Consider the following 16,900-nt stretch of genomic DNA (forward strand, 5'->3'; position numbering starts at 1 on the left):
GTGCGGGAGCTGGAAGCTAGAAAACAGAACGCCACACACCAACAAATGGTCTGCTGACTTTGTTGTTAAGATATCCATGGTCAGGGATAGGAGGGATCCCTACACCCTGCTCTCCGCATTTGTCACGTTTCCCCTAAGGGGAGGTTTCATGCCTGGCTGCTTTGGAAGGGCCATGAGGAGCAAGGGGAAGTTTGGATCTCCCCCCCCCCCACACACACACACACTCAGCTGCTTATCCTAGAATCCTAGGGCTGGCAGCGGCCTCAGGAGTCATGCAGCTCCCGGCCCAAAGCAGGACCAACCCAACTCAACCATCCCAGCCAGGGCTTTGTCAAACTGGGACTTCAAAACCTCTAGGGATGGAGATTCCACCCCTCCCTAGGGAACCCAGCCCAGCGCTTCCCACCCGCCTAGGGAAATAGTTTGTCCTAATATCCAACCTAGACCTCCCCACTGCAACTTGAGCCCATTGCTCCTCGTTCTGCCATCTGCCGCCACTGAGAACAGCCTCTCTCCAGCCTCTTTGGAACCCCCCTGCAGGAAGTTGAAGGCTGCTCTCAAATCCCCCCTCACTCTTCTCTTCTGCAGACTAAACAAACCCAAATCCCTCAGCCTCTCCTCGTAGGTCATGGGTGCCAACCCCCTAATCATGTTTGTTGCCCTCCACTGGACCCTCTCCAATGCATCCACATCCTTTCTGTAGTGGGGGGTGGGGGCAAAACTGGACACAACACTCCAGATGTGGCTTCACCAGAGCCGAATAAAGGGGAATGATCACTTCTCTGGATCTGCTGGCCATGCTCCTCCTAATGCATCCTAGGTGTGGCCACTTGGTGCCACTATCACATGCAAAAGTGGCATAAACGCACGGTAGCTTCCACCTTCCTTCCCACAGAGTGCGTCTGAGACACCCATTCACTTTCAGCGTATCCCACTGGAACGTGGGCTGCCAAACACAAACCAGAGCAACTCTCAGGTCCATGGACTTCCCTCGTCTACCCCGCACTTCCCTGGGAGACGGCATACAGTCTTGGGTTGTTGCAAGGCAGCAGGATCACCTGTGGAAGGGCCTTCCCTAGCCAAACCAAGGGTTAGTCAGTCCTCGGGGATATAAATGGACACAACACGCGACTGATCTTTTTCCAGCATCCAGGCTCCCTTATGGAGCATGCACTTGGTTTGTCTTTGTACTTCCTCCCAGGAATGGCAATGCAGAGGCTCGGCTGATGCAGAGAGGTGGCGCACATTAATAATAGTCTTAACTGAGGCATTAAGAACATAAGAACAGCCGACTGGGTCAGACCAAAGGTCAGTCTACCCCAGTGTCCTGTCTGCCCACAGCGGCCAAGGGCAGGTGCCCCAGAGGGAGTGAACAGAGCAGGGAACCAGCAAGTGATTCCCCTCCTGTCTTCCATTCTAGCCCCTGACAGACCGAGGCCAGGACACCATTCCTGCCCAGCCTGGCTAATCAGTATCAATGGACCTAACCTCCTTGAATTTATGTAGCTCTTTTTGGAACCCTGTTAAAGTCCTGGTCTTCACAACATCCCCTGGCAAGGAGTTCCATAGGTTGACTGCACATTGTGTATTTCAAATCAAGTTTATAATCCTCCGGTAAGCCTAACAATCAAAGCAGTTTTATATGAAAACCCAATAACAACCAAGAGAGAAGGATGCTGGGAAATCGTGGCCTTATGGAAGTCAAGGCAAAATCCCCATGGTCTCCAGTGAGCTGCAATCTCACCCAAGATTTCATGTGTGTTCTTGGCTTCAGTGGTAATAACTGGTCTGCCATAGAAACATGACAAGCGGTGGAACGCCAGAAGGGTTTGAGTGCAGCAAATATGACTCGTCACTCCAGGCTGCAGTCTAGGGTAGCGCCACATTGCCTCCTGTCAGGGAAAGCACCCACATTTCAAACACAGCCACCTCTCCCCTCAGCGTGCCTACCACTAGGAGCAGCTGCAGAATCGCCTCTGGTATCAGCTAGGCAAGTGGTGAGCTGGGACGTCCACTTTCTGCTCAATTCTGTTCATTTTGTTAACTTACCCGCCTGCCCACCCACCCACCCGTGCCGCCTTCCCAGCTGAGCTGTTCAACTCCCCTCCACATCCAGTCGGACGCCTGCCCTGAGTGTTGTGCGGGGCCGTTGCTACTCGTGTATGGGGCCAAGCATGATGGGACCCATTCTTGATGTGTTTTTCTCAGGCATGCCCACAACAGAAATAGTACAGCTGTGAGTGCTCTTCCTGAACCTCCACTTCCTGTTCAATGCGACAGACAAGCATGGAGTCGTAGGTCGTTATGGCCCAGTCCTCCAATTGGATCCATGCCATCACTCATTCTCCTATATAGAGCCAATTACAGAAGTGAGGCCCTGAATTGCAAGATCAATGGAATCAATGGGGCTGTGTGCAAATAAGGACTGGGCAGGTGAGAGAGGATACATTGGCATAAAACCAGTGGTCATTTCTTTCCAAGCTAGTTTGTGACTATTTTTTTTAATGAAATGCTCTGGGATTTGATATAGAGATAGCATTTATTGTTTGCAAAATGAGATTGAATCAGAATTCCTGTTTGAAAGAAACTCGCCGTGCTCAACAGCCGGGCATGCCAGATGTGAGATCTCCCTGGCTTTGAGGGCTGCGTTCTAGGCCAAAGGGAAATCTGACTTTCAGATTTCAAGGTGAGATGCAAAAACCTCAAGCTGTGCAAGGATCCTGATGTTGATTCTAGATTTCTCAGCCCTTCCCCATGTTACCGTGTGTTACACCCGCCTTCCCATCTTGATCCAGTTTAAGAACTAGAAGGAAGCACCTAGCAACAGATGCAGCCCCTAAGCTATCATAAATAGCTGCTCAATGCAAGTCAGATGGCGGAGTTGGAAGCATGGAATGACAGTGGGACCAAGCCCAGGGAAAGGCGTTTGCAAATATCTGGGTTCACTGTAAAACATTCTGACCGTGTTCACATGGGCTCATATGTCCTGGCTGAGCAGGTTGAGATGATGAAACATTTCACATGCTGCACATTTCAGTTGCTGCTCTCCAATCATCTTGGATCCAGTCATACGCTGATGCCTGAAGCCATCTTCCTCCTGCGTTTGGCAGGAACGACTACCGGGTGCTCTTCGGCGTTGTTTGTGAGAGCCCCACGTGACAGTCATCGTTTTTGACACTGCCATCTTGAATTCGTCTGTCAGCTACAGAAAAGGAAATTAGCAACAGCAGCCAGAGGCCCAAGGCAAAGCGAGCTGCCTGGCGAACATTCATTTTCAATTCAAGCCCCCAACATCTTCCTACTTCAGGCAGCCGACATATTAGGAAACTTATTTAAGCAAAGAAATTAGACAGGTGCAAAATATCACCGTAAAACAGTCGGGAAGGAAATGTTCTGAGAAGCCCAGATACACTTGAATACTGTGGGCTGGTATGTGTAGTGAGAAATGGCTTCCTCCTTCTAAATACACCCCATTCTCCAGGATCAGTTTTCCTCACAGTCATTATTAGTGACAGCACAAGTCGTACAGTAAAGACGGGGGAAGTTCGAAATACACATTACGAAGCAGGGCAGTAAAAGAGAGAGACGTCAGAATGACTTTGGTAGGTCTCACACAGTCATCGGCTGTTCAGTAGCCTGGGAGAGAGCAGCGCAGAGTCCAGGAACCTCTCTCTAACCGACCAGCAAGGTATCCTCAGCCATTCTTAGGGTTGCCAGGTATCTGGTATGGACCCGGACAGTCCGGTATTTTCACCTCCGGTCCAGTAAAAAAAAAAAAAATCAGAAAATACTGGACACCTAGAATGTCCAGTATTCTCTGATTTTTTTTCTCTGCTATGAGGTGAAAATACCGGACACCTGGCAACCTTATACATACTCAGCAACCAGGCCTGGGCCCAGCCCCAGCACCCCCCTCCCGGACCCCCAGAACTCCCCCTCACTCTGCTTACCTGATTCCGCAGAGAAGCTGCCTTCTGGCTCTAATCAAGAAAACAAGATGGACACCAGCAAAAAGCCTAACAACTTTTCTTAAAGGGGCCATGCTATTTTAATGAGGTTTTATTTATTTATTTTGTTGCTCAAGAACTTTGGTCTCCCCCTTTTTTCCCCCTCAACCCGGTGTTTTTTTGGGGGTGGGAGGGTTGTTCAGTATTTTTGGTTAAACAATCTGGCAACCCTAGCCGTTTACTAAGTGGGCTACTGTTGGGACCCCAGGGGTAGCCATTTGCCAAACTTCACCACTCGCGTCTGAAGCGGTTGGGCTTACCCAGGAGGTAGCACGGCACCTCAGAGCCTGGACATCCCTCCTCGGGCTGAGTGATGAGATAGGACTCACTTACAGAACACACAGAAATTCTTGGCTCCTTTTCCACAAAGCTGCGTCTCTCAAAAGGAGAGACAGAAGTGACGGACCCAGACAGTGTGGTAATCTTGTGCAGGTGGCAATCATATTGGGCTCTGGAGATAGTTGGGGACTAAAAAGGAAGCTGCACGTTTAAATCCTGTTAATATTAACCTCTTAATCAAATAAAGCAGAATGTCCTGAGAAAGCAAATGTCTTTTGTATCTAACAAATTCACGAATGCCTATGACCCAGTTTAAGATGGTTCCTACTTTGTTAAAAATTGAACATCACCAATTCATAGAATACAAGAATTGGAAGGGACTTCGAGAGATCATCAAGTCTAGTCCCCTGCCCTTATGGCAGGACCAAGCACCATATACTCCATCCCTGACAGGTGTCTGTCCAACCTTCTCTTAAATATCTCCAGTGATGGAGATTCCACACACCCCTCTCCCCCCAGGCAATTTATTCCAGTGTTTAACCACTAACGTCCAACCTCAACCTCCCTTGCTGCAATTTAAGCCCATTGCTTCTCGTCCTATCATAAGAGATCAAGGAGAACAATTTTTCTCCCTCCTCTTTGTAACACCCTTTTAGGTACTTGAAAACCGCTCTCATGTCCACTCTCAGTCTTCTCCTTTCCAAACTAAACAAGCCCAATTCTTTCAGTCTTCCCTCATAGCTCATGCTTTCCAGACCTTTAATCATTTTTGTTGATCTTCTCTGGACCATCTCTGGCTTCTCCATGTCATTCCTGAAATGTGGTGCCCAGAGCAGGACACAATATTCCAACGGAGATGAAATCAGTGAAGAGTAGAGTAGAAGAATGAATTCTTGTGTCTTGCTCACAACATTCCTATTAATGACTCCAAGAATCTTGTTTTCTTTTTTGCAGCATTTAGTTTGTGGTCTACTGTGATCCTTAGAGCTTTTTCTGCAGTACTCTTTGTTAGACAAAAATGTCTCATTCTGTATGTGTGAAATTGATTGTTCCTTCTTAAGTGGAGTACTTTGCATTTGTCGTTATTAAACTTCATCCTCTTTACCTCGGACCATTTCTCCAGTTTATCCAACTCATTTTGAATTCTGACCCTATCCCCCAAAGCACTTGCAACCCCTCCCAGCTTGGTACTCTGTAGGTCAACATCTAAACTGTCGATGAAGATATTGAAAAGACCCAGTCCCAAAACAGACCCTTGCAGAGCATCACTTGTTATGCCCTTCCAGCATGACTGTGAACCATTGATGATTACTTTCTGAGAACAGTTATCCAGCCAGTTCTGCACCCACCTTATAAGCCCCATCTAGGTTGTATATCGCTAGTTGTTTTGATAAGGTCATGCGAGATTAGAGCAAATGCTTTACTAAAATCTATGCATGTATCTGCCAGGAAAAGTGGTGTGCACACCGGGTCTGTGCCCCGTTTCCCTAACAACTGTTAGCTTGCCATGAATTCAGCCCAGACATATTCATTTCTGTTCTTTTACAAACTGTCACATCTTTTGCAACATGGAATAGGATAATTGTAATGATACGCTTAAGCAAAATTACTCAACAAAAATAAGAATACTCCTGCAATAATTATGGTGCAATCTACATCAGCAGTCAAATTAGTTCCTTTTCCATTTCTTTACCTCTCTTAGAGAAAAGTTACATTTGCTGCACAGTGTTCTGCACAGACATCTGCAAAGTTGCATGAATCATCACTTAGAGTTCAGGAAGGCTCCTGCATTTATTAGCATTTCAGAAATTTGTGTTAACCAGGGTAACATTTAGCTTCTCAAAATTCTTAATGGAATTGAAAGGCAAGACAGCCAGTGTAACGCAGCATAATCACAGACTGTAGCGCCTTGGATTTGTTTGCGTGGAGGTGTTTATTTCCAGTTCTTCTTGGTTGAAAAGTTCTTTTTGGAGATTTTTCGGTGCTTTTTTTTTTTTCAACTTCTCTACTGAAATCTTAATTTCTACAGAGTTTTACAAGCTTTGACTGCACTTGCCATTTGAGTTCAAAGATTCCCATCCCAGTCGTTTGCGCCTGTAGCCATCAATTCCATCAAGAGCTTTGAAATATCACATTTCATGGAAGAGAGCCAAAAAAAGTGAGTAATAACAAAAAGGGAATTTAAAAATCTTACGGGCCACGAGGCGGGGTTGGCACGGGTAACTGCTCTAAGAGATAAACTTAAAGAACAATAGTCTGGTAGCAATTTAAAGCCTAACAAAACACGTAGATGGGATCATGAGCTTTCATGGACACATCTGAAGAAGTGGGCTGTGCCCACGAAAGCCCATGATCCCATCTACATGTTTTGTGCATCTTTAAAGTGCTACCAGACGATTGGTTGTTTTTTAAGTTTATCCTGTACAGACTAACTCAGCTCCCCCCTGGATGCTCAAAGAGAAACACAGAGCTGGCTCCAGAGAGTGACAGACAAACCTCCTGTCATTAATTTGGATTTATAGAAATGCTGCTCATATACTTTCTACCCCACCAACATAAAAAATAACACAACCCAGTAATATCAGAAGCACCCACTACCAGCAAGTCAGTCACCTCAAAGGTCAAATGTGGCTGTCCTAGACTCTTCCCACATCTACCTTCTCTCGCCCCATCACTCAGTTTTCAGTCTCCTGGGAGACTCTGATGTTTGCGCTGTGCCTATTACATCATGAGGTTGAAGCTGTTCTGGACCAATGGTGTGACTGGATTCCAAAGTAACAGGGCTCTCCAGTGGGTTCGAGCTTTCATTGCGATTCTCACCCAACCAGTGGCAGGGAAATGGAATTTCCATTCTGTGGGAAACTTCACGCACTGGAGGATTTTGCTCCTTTCCAAATGGAAATCAGCTGTCAAACCCTGGCATTTTCCATGGCAAAGAACCTCCCAACTATGGAACTCCCCAAGACAGATTGCCACCTGTCTCTGTGGTTGCTGGCTAACCCTTCCGCCTGTGTTGTGCGCTGCTAATATGTCGCATGTCACTGGTTATGCAGAAGGGCAATAAGGGCGCCGAAGGGGAGAAAATGCTGGGTACAGGGAGCCAGCAAAAGGAAAACGAACTGGGGAATTTACAGGTACAGCAGCACCCGCCACCAAACTATTTTCTGTCCAAAATGATACATTTCCACCAAACTTCCTGAATTGGACAATGGTCATTTTCCAGCAGAAAAATATTCTGTCAAAAACATTTCAGAGAGACACCTTTAGGGACTAGCCACAGATCACACAAGCCTGTCATGAAAACATGCACTGTACTGATGATTCAAACTGTTTAGCCCAGCTTGTGCCTGATCAGATGCCAGGAACGACCCAACGAACTGTGCATTTCATAAAATCATAGAACACTGGAACTGATAGGGCCCTCGAGAGGTCATCGAGTCCAGTCCCCTGCCCTCACGGCAGGATCACGCACTATCTAGACCATCCCTGATAGATGCCTCTCTAACCTGCTCTTAAATATCTCCAGTGATGGAGATTCCACAACGTCCCTAGGAAACTTACTCCAGTGCTTAACCACCCTGACAGTTAGGAAGTTTTCCCTAATGTCCAACCTAAACCTCCCCTGCTGCAATTTAAGCCCATTGCTTCTTGTCTTGTACTCAGAGGCCAAGGAGAACAATTGTTCTCCCTCCTCCTTGTGACACCCTTTTAAATACTTGAAAACAGCTCTCATGTCCCCTCTCAGTCTTCTCTTTTCCAAACAAAACAAGCCCAATTCCTTCAGTCTCCCCTGATAGGTCATGTTCTCTAGAACTTTAATAATTTTTGTTGCTCTTCTCTGGACCTTCTCAAATTTCTCCATATCTTTCTTGAAATGTGGTGCCCAGAACTGGACACAATGCATCAACTGTGGCCTAATCAGCACAGAGTAGAGCGGAAGAATGACTCCTCGTGTCTTCCTTGCAACAATCCTATTAATGCATCCCAGAATCATGTTGGCTTTTTTTGCAACAGCGTCACACTGCTGACTCATATTCAGCTTGTGGTCCACTATAACCCCTAGATCCGTTTCTGCCGGACTCCTTCCTAGACAGTCGCTTCCCATTCTGTATGAGACACGGGTTGCTCTTTCCTAAGTGGAGCACTTTGCATTTGTCCTTATTAAACGTCATCCTATTTCCCTCAGACCATTTCTCCAGTTTGTGCAGATCATTGTGAATTCTGACCCACCCTCCAGAGCACTTGCGATTTTGTTATATTACTGACAGTCTACGATGGGCAGAGCCCACATGAGAAGCAGGAATATATCCCACTGGCTCGGTGTGGCGCTCTGCCCCCCTCTGGTGGCAGCTGGAGGTTGATGAGCCAGCTAGAGCAATGGCTAACAGATGTGTCTTCTAGTTGCATGGAGGTCCCAGGTTTGAGTCCAGCTGACCACAGCTGGTGTCTGATGGTGCTCTACCATCTCCTGGCTGGAGAGTCCAAATATGCTCTCCCACATAACCCAATGGCAGGGGTTCATTTCACATAGTTTCTTCGGGTACGTCTACACTAGCTCGTTAGTTCGAGCTAGGTAGGGTAATGAGGGCATGCGGAGTTGCAAATGTTTAAACATCCCGGGCTTCATTTGCATGTTCCCGGGCACCGCCATCATTCCACAAGGAGTAACGGTAGTTCGAATTAGGATCTTTAATTCAAACTACCTACTCCGTGCCGTATGTAGCCATGGGCACAGAGTTCGGACTAAGGGGATTTAAAAATGGTGGCACCCAGGAACATGCAAATGAAGCCTTGGATATTTAAATCCCAGGCTTCATTTGCAACTCCGCTTGCCCTCATTACCCTACCTAGCTCGAACTAATGAGCTAGTGTAGACATACCCTTCCTTATTCAGCCACCCTTGGATGAGGTCTGCTGCTCCCCCGCCATGCCCCCATGAAACAGAAGGGAGGTTTGGCTGCCTAAAGTGACAAGATCATGCATCTCAGCGTTCACGATGTCCTGGTGCTCAAAGAACTTGCTTAAGGATGTGCGTAATCCCCTGGGTTGTCATTGGGTCAGTCGGAACAGTCAGGGTTAAAAAAAAATCTAAAGATTGGGTGTTCTCTAGGTGTTATTCCCAGGGATAAGAATTGTGCACACACATTTCCAAGGGTGATCCGGGAGTTCTCCCAGGCATCCCCATAGCAACACAGGTCCACAGAATGGATGAACCAGACCTAACAATGTGAATTCTCTGCTCCAACTCCTTGTGGGCCAGGGAAAGTGGAGAATATGTAAGGCAGGGTCATTGGGGGTGTGAAACACACAGGTGGGAAGAACCCGAAGTTAACAGTAATGACAGCAACACGCAATCTCAATCTCTCTCTCTCTCTCTCTCACACACACACACACACACACACACAATCTCTCTCTCTCTCTACCACACACACACACACACACACAATCTCTCTCTCTCTCTCACACACACACACACACACACACAATCTCTCTCTCTCTCTACCACACACACACACACACACACACAATCTCTCACTCTCACACACACACACTCACTCTCTCACACACACACACACAATCGCTCTCTCTCACACACACACACACACACACAATCTCTCTCTCACACACACACACGCGCACGCGCGCATACACACAATCTCTCTCTCTCTCTCACACACATACACACACACACACAATCTCTCTCTCACACACACAAACACACACAATCTCTCTCTCTCTCTACCACACACACACACACACACAAACACACACAATCTCTCTCTCTCTCTACCACACACACACACACACACACACACACAATCTCTCTCTCTCTCTACCACACACACACACACACACACAATCTCTCACTCACACACACACACTCTCTCTCTCACACACACAATCGCTCTCTCTCTCTCTCTCTCTCACACACACACACACACTCGCTCTCTCTCTCACACACACACACACACACACAATCTCTCTCTCTCACACACACACGCGCACGCGCGCACACACACAATCTCTCTCTCTCACACACACACACACACACACACACACACACACACACACACACACACACTTGCATTTTGTCCCCCACCCCAAAATGCTGCTGTTGAAGTGGGATTTTGATGTTGAGATCCTGAGACCCCTGCCTGGAGGCCAGGCACAGATATGCTGCTCCCTTTGCTCTCTCTTGCCATAGGTGTCCGTGTTTCCACAACCGAGTGGTGTGTTTGTTTGCAAAGAAACAGAGGTGGAGTCACTTCTCGCTCAGAGAGCTTTACACTGACAGACAGATTTCCAGCTGCAGCAGAACTGCGGCCTGTTTTTCACACCCCCAGCAATTGACAAATCCTTTTCCGATGGCTTGTAAATGGAAAAAAAATCAGGGGAAACTTTAGCTAATTATATACAGATGAGTATTCTCTATTTGACATGTTTATTCACTGCTACATAATCAGCGTTACTTAATGTGCATTTATTTAATATCTGCATTTACGCTCTTTAGCTTCGGGCTTGTAAAGAGCCATTTTCCCAGGTTCCCTCCAGCTACTTAAGTCGTGAGCTATGAATGACAAGAGGATAAAGGAAACCCCCTCTTCCCTCACTCCCTAAATTATACATAGCTGTCTCCCGCCTCACAAGGGAAGTCTGCCGGCAGAGATGTGCAGCTCACTCCTCATTCCCTTCTGATTAGCACTGGAGTGAAGAAACACGTCTGACGCGGCCGAATCAAACCCCTTCTGCTCCTTTCCCATGGAAGGAACTATTTGTCACCTGCCGTCTGCAAGGACAGATAACCACTCTGTACTCGGAGAAGAATAGAGGGCTTGACCTCCGCGGATAATGGCATTACCACAAGCCTGAACAACCTCCTGCTGAATCCTTAAGCAGCTAAGAAGGGTTTGAGCGGTGCTCCCAGGAAATTAGTGAGTCAGTCACCCTAGGAAAACAAGGGTAATGCAATAACAGGCTCGTATGGGGAGTTGAGATGAAGTGTTGCGTTCACAGCCATGTTTGAGGCCTCTCATGCATCTCTGCCTCTTTGCCACGCTATTCTCACTCTGACAGTGGGGGCTGAGCAGTCTTGTCCAGGGGAGGGACATCAGTGAAATGTTGGTGACCTGGAGTCAACTTGTAACGGAAACTCATCACGCGATTAAACAACCGGAGCCAGCAACCTGCGGTCAGCTGCACATCCGACCTTCAGGTTGACGGAAAAGGAAACGGTGTCTTCAGCGAACACTGGATCAGTCCCCCAATGAGCGTGCCTTGTAACGTGCCTTGAAGGGTCCGCTGGACCATCAGAGGGAACTCATTTGAGAGCCAAAGACTTGCTCACTGGGAATCCCTGGCAGATGCTTCCAGGAGTTCAGGTGGACAGCAAGTGATGGACTACGATGGTGGCACAGACAATCTTTGCTCAAACAGCCTCTCCTCCACATGCAGGTTTTGTAAGAGGACAGCATTTACCGAATGACTGAGGCAGAAGAATCAGCATGGGACTGAGAACGAAAACTCTCCTAAAAGCTGGGACACATAAGTAGGTGAGAAGAACAGTTGTAATCTGATGACTCTAAGGAAGTCTACAACATGCACAATCATCAAAGCATTTAAATTGGAGCAGGACAAGAAGTGATGCCTTTCCTTAAGAAAAGCATTCTGCAAAAAACACGTTTTTTACAGCCATACATTCTATTTTTGTTCAGATTTTTAAAACGTTTTTCAACTTTTTTTTATTATTATTTTAGTTGCCAAAATAAAATAAAATAAAATAAAATAAGTCTTTGGTAATGTACAGCCGTCCTGAATTGACAACTTTGAATTTCTTACAAAATCTTTCCATTTCAATAAAAAAACACGATTAAAAAACAAAATATTTCGACAAGGTTGAGGTTGAAATTAAGATGAGGAACAATCATACAGAATGGGAAGTGACTAGCAAGGAGTACTGCAGAAAGGGATCTAGGGGTCAAAGTGAGCACAAGCTAAATATGAGCCAGCAGTGTGATGCTGTTGCAAAAAACCAAACATGATTCTGGGTTGCATTAACAGGAGATGTGTGAGTAAGACACGAGAAGTCATTCTTCCGCTCTACTCTGCACTGATTAGGCCTCAGTTGGAGTATTGTGTCCAGTTCTGGGCACCACATTTGAAGAAAGATGTGGAGAAATTGGAGAGGGTCCAGAGAAGAGCAACAAAAATGATTAAATGTCTAGAAAACATGAGCTATGAAGGAAGGCTGAAAGAATTGGGTTTGTTTAGTTTAGAAAAGAGAAGATTGAGGGGGGACATGATAGCTGTTTTCAGGTATTTAAAAGGGTGTTACAAAGGAGGAGGAAGAAAAATTGTTCTCCTTGGCCTCTGGTGCTAGGACAAGAAGCAATGGGCTTAAATTGCAGCAAAGGAAGTTTAGGTTGGACATTAGGAAAAACTTCCTAACTGTCAGGGTCGTTAAATTCTGGAATATATTTCCTAGTGGGGTTGTGGAATCTCCATCACTGGAGATATTTAAGAGCAGGTTGGACAGACACCTGCCAGGGATGGTCTAGACGATGCTTGGTCCTGCTGTGAGGGCAGGGGACTGGACTTAATGACCTCTTGAGGTCTCTTCCAGTTCTAGGATTCTATTATATGTTTCTATCAAGCTCCCTTATGCAAAACTGCTTTGTTAATAAACATTAATACCACTTAGCTGTTTAGTAATACTTTCCTTCAGCAGATCTCAAAACAGTTCACAACGAAGGTAAAAACCATGACCTTCATTTTCCAGTTGGGGAAACTGAGGCACACAGCAGCAAAGTGACTCTCCCCAGGCCACCCAGCAAGTACTTAGCAGAGCCGAAATAGATCTCAGTGTTAAACGGTGCTATAGTAAATGTGCAGTTCTGAAGAGTTCATTGCTTCAACAGAATACTAAATTAAAGTGGCAGGCCCATAGCTACTGGCAAAGTCCTGTTTGGTTCTATAGCATAGACCGTCTACCTTGCTGTCGTTAGCCTGTGCTATTTACAGAACTTGGCAGAAGAGTAACCAACAATTCTTGGGAGGAGTGAGGGGGCTTTTTCCAATAGAGAAATGTCTCCCTAGAGGAATGTAATGGATCTGGTCCACTCCACAGTAGTAACACCATACAAGTCCATACACGAAAATGTTGCTTACAGTCTGAAGTTGGGGATTTCAGGTATTCTGCAGTATTATGATAGGACAGCGCATCCACAGTGTTCTCTAAACAACATATTTGTCCCTTAAGCCTCCGGGCAACACTCAATACATACAGAGACAAGCACAGTGAAGCTAATTGTACCTGAAACACGAGATTAACCACACGGCAGTCCTGTTTGCACAGCAACGGTTCAATTGTAGTTGAACAGCCACGGTTGGGCACCAATTATGTTTGATTGATCCTATTCAGTGGAGGCAGGCCGCCATATGGACAGCGTATGTCCTCCGCGTATCGAGAGTTTGGAAATCAGCTTGACGAAATGGAACAAAAACAATCATTCAACCAAGTCCAAGCCAATCTGGTTTGTCAGTGGGACTCGTGACAAAGATAGTCCTTGGAGAGAGGCTACATTGATTACCGGAATTAAAGCAGGAATAATAGATGAAAAGCCAAGGCCTTAGGGAAGGGCAAGGTATTCTTCCCTGTTCGATTTTTCATGAGTGCCCTGGAGAGGAGGCTGAGAAACTTGAAACTGCATTTAATAGCTCAGCATTTAATATCACCCCTGTATTAACACCTTCCACGCTAACACAGTGATCATTAAAAACAACCAGCAGTCCTGTGGCACCTTAGAGACTAACAAAAATGTACATACAGTATTATGAGCTTCCATGGACAAAACCCACTTCCTCAGATGAGCTGGAATGGGGGAGGAGGGGGAGAAAGGCAAGCCAGAATTGATCAGGAAAAGAAGCGGGGGAGAGAGAGAGAGAGAGAGAGAGGAAAAAAAAGAACTTGTTGATTGTGTTGATGGTGCTAACAAGACTAATTGAGCGTACTGGAAGCATCCCAGACTTTGCTTTTGATGTCAATGAGGCGTTCAATGCAGGGAAAGCTGGTTCTATAATGTGACATCCAGTTTATGTCTTTGTTCAAATCCAGAAACAGTGTCAAATTTGCAGATGAAGATCAACTCCGCACTCTCTGTAAATGGTTCAGGAAATTCCTTTGTAGAAGAATGACCACACTCCAACTCACGTGAAGAAGTGGGTTTTGCACAAAGGGGCCCATGATATGATCGATCTATATTTTTCGTTAGTGTCTAAGATGCCACAAGGCGACTTGTTGTTTTGAAAGTTACAGACTAACATGCCTCCTCCTCCCCCCGAGACATAGTCATCGTTGTACAAGCCTGCCTCAGGAGGTGCCCTTTGAAAACACAGGACAGGCCGATCGGGTAATAGTGGGGGTACCTTGCTGGTTGCTGTGCTGTGCAGTGGGTTGTGAGTGACCCCCACTGGCTGCTGGCTGCAGCACGGCCCAGCAGGGCAGGGGATGAGTCATTATGCAAGGGGGCTTCTGAACCTGTCAGACGAGTTCTTCCCCAGGGAGCAGAACAATGGGAAGAAAGGGGAGTGGAGCCCTGGCTGGGGGCAGGGCTGGAAGAGAGTTAATTTTCCCTCTGGGAGCATGGAGGAGACAGCCTAGGGAAAGGGGCTGGAATTTAGGGGCCCAGTCTCGCCCATCTCAAGGGGGGCTGAGGCATCCCAGGCCTGCCCTGTAACCAGATGACATCTGTGCTGTGCTGTATCCTGGAGAAGCAATAAACTCCCTCTGTTCTACTGGCTGGCGGAGTCTGTCCATGCCATTACAGGGGTGCAGGAGACGGGGAAACCCCAACACGCCATCACATAAGAACATAAGAACGGCCGTACTGGGTCAGACCAAAGGTCCTTCTAGCCCAGTATCCTGTCTACCGACAGTGGCCAGCACCAGGTGCCCCAGAGGGGGTGGACCAAAGACAATGATCAAGCGATTTGTCTCCTGCCATCCCTCTCCAGCCTCTGAAAAACAGAGGCCAAGGACACCGTTTTATCCCCTGGCTAATAGCCTTTTATGGAGCTAACCTCTATGGGTGTGTCTAGACTACAGGGTTTTGTCGACAAAAGTGGACTTTTGTCGACAAAACTAAACCTGCATCTACACTACCGCTGAGTTCTGTCGACATAACGTCGACAGAACTCAGCAGTTTTGTCGACGCTGGTAAACCTCATTTTACGAGGAATAACGCCTTTTGTCGACAGAGTTCTGTTGACAGAAGGCATTATTGCATCTAAACTGTCCTTTGCGTCCACACTGTTATGTCGACAAAGCAGCTTGCTTTGTCGACAGAACTGAATGTAGTCTAGACGCTCTTTGTCGACAGAAGCTTTGTCGACAGTATCTGTCGACAAAACTTCTGTCGACAAAACCCTGTAGTCTAGACGTACCCTATGAAATTATCTAGCTTCTCTTTAAACTCTATTATAGTCCTAGCCTTCACAGCCTCCTCTGGCAAGGAGTTCCACAGGTTGACTACATGCTGTGTGAAGATGAACTTTCTTTTATTCATTTTAAACCTGCTACCCATTAATTTCATTTGGTGTCCTCTAGTTCTTCTATTTAGGGAACTAATAAATAACTTTTCTTTATCAGCCCTCTCCACACCACTCATGATTTTATAGACCTCTATCATATCCCCCCTCAGTCTCCTCTTTTCTAAACTGAAAAGTCCCAGTCGCTTTAACCTCTCCTCATATGGGACCTGTTCCAAACCCCTCATCATTTTAGTTGTCCTTTTCTGAACCCTTTCCAAGGCCAAAATATCTTTTTTGAGGTGAGGAGACCACATCTGTACACAGTATTCACACGTGGCACATTGCATGTAGCATCATGATGGGTCACATTATGGAGATGAGCTCAACTCAGGACAGAACGTGTTTCCCGGACAAGGCTGGGGAGTGGCTAATTCTGAGTCTCATAGACTAAGGGCAAACTGATGCCCCAGTCAGCTGTCAGCAAAGCCGTTGGGTCATCCCCTTTCGAGTAGCTATGCTTTGGCAGAAAGAGGGGCAGGAACAAAGAGATCTGCAGCTAAGCAAATAAACAGCAGGAGATCTCCTTCGCCCACCAGACTCCCCATCCCTTGCTTGTCAGCTGGAAAATGCTTTTCAAGGAGGGACTGAAACGATTAAAAACTCCCCAAACTCTCTCTCCTCTCTCCCTGCCCACCTCACGCTTTGCACCTGAAAAGACAAAAGCAGCAGCTGCTGGCTTCTGTAGGAGAGGTCCTGAGAGGTCCTGGAACGTTTGTACCGGCCTCTCAGGAATGGGGTGGCTTGCTCAGGGATCCCTATTGCTACCATTCTGACGAGACCGCTGAGTCATCCTTTTTTTCCCCAAACTGGGCTCTAGCAAGGCCGCACATGCTGCTGTATTGTGCGAATTCCAGCCCAGGCAGCATTTTCTAACTCTCCACAGGGGCCAGGAAGGCTCCCCTTCATTTGCACCCACTCACAACCACACAGGCTGGTCAATAATTAGCTCTGGTTTTCATTTCTCATAACGAGAGTCACGGGGAAAAGGACACGTGCCCAGGTGAACTTTTGCTGGCTTAACAGAGAGT

At 46.7% G+C, this 16,900-nt stretch overlaps 1 long non-coding RNA gene across 2 annotated transcripts in view; it reads right to left on the bottom strand.

Moving 5' to 3' along the window:
- LOC142829042 (uncharacterized) overlaps positions 1-16,900 on the bottom strand; it is a 210,116-nt gene that overhangs the window by 131,491 nt on the left and 61,725 nt on the right. The gene's annotated exons all lie outside the window — the stretch shown is intronic.

This window comes from Pelodiscus sinensis, chromosome 4, assembly GCF_049634645.1.
Source record: "Pelodiscus sinensis isolate JC-2024 chromosome 4, ASM4963464v1, whole genome shotgun sequence".
Taxonomy (NCBI): domain Eukaryota; kingdom Metazoa; phylum Chordata; order Testudines; family Trionychidae; genus Pelodiscus; species Pelodiscus sinensis.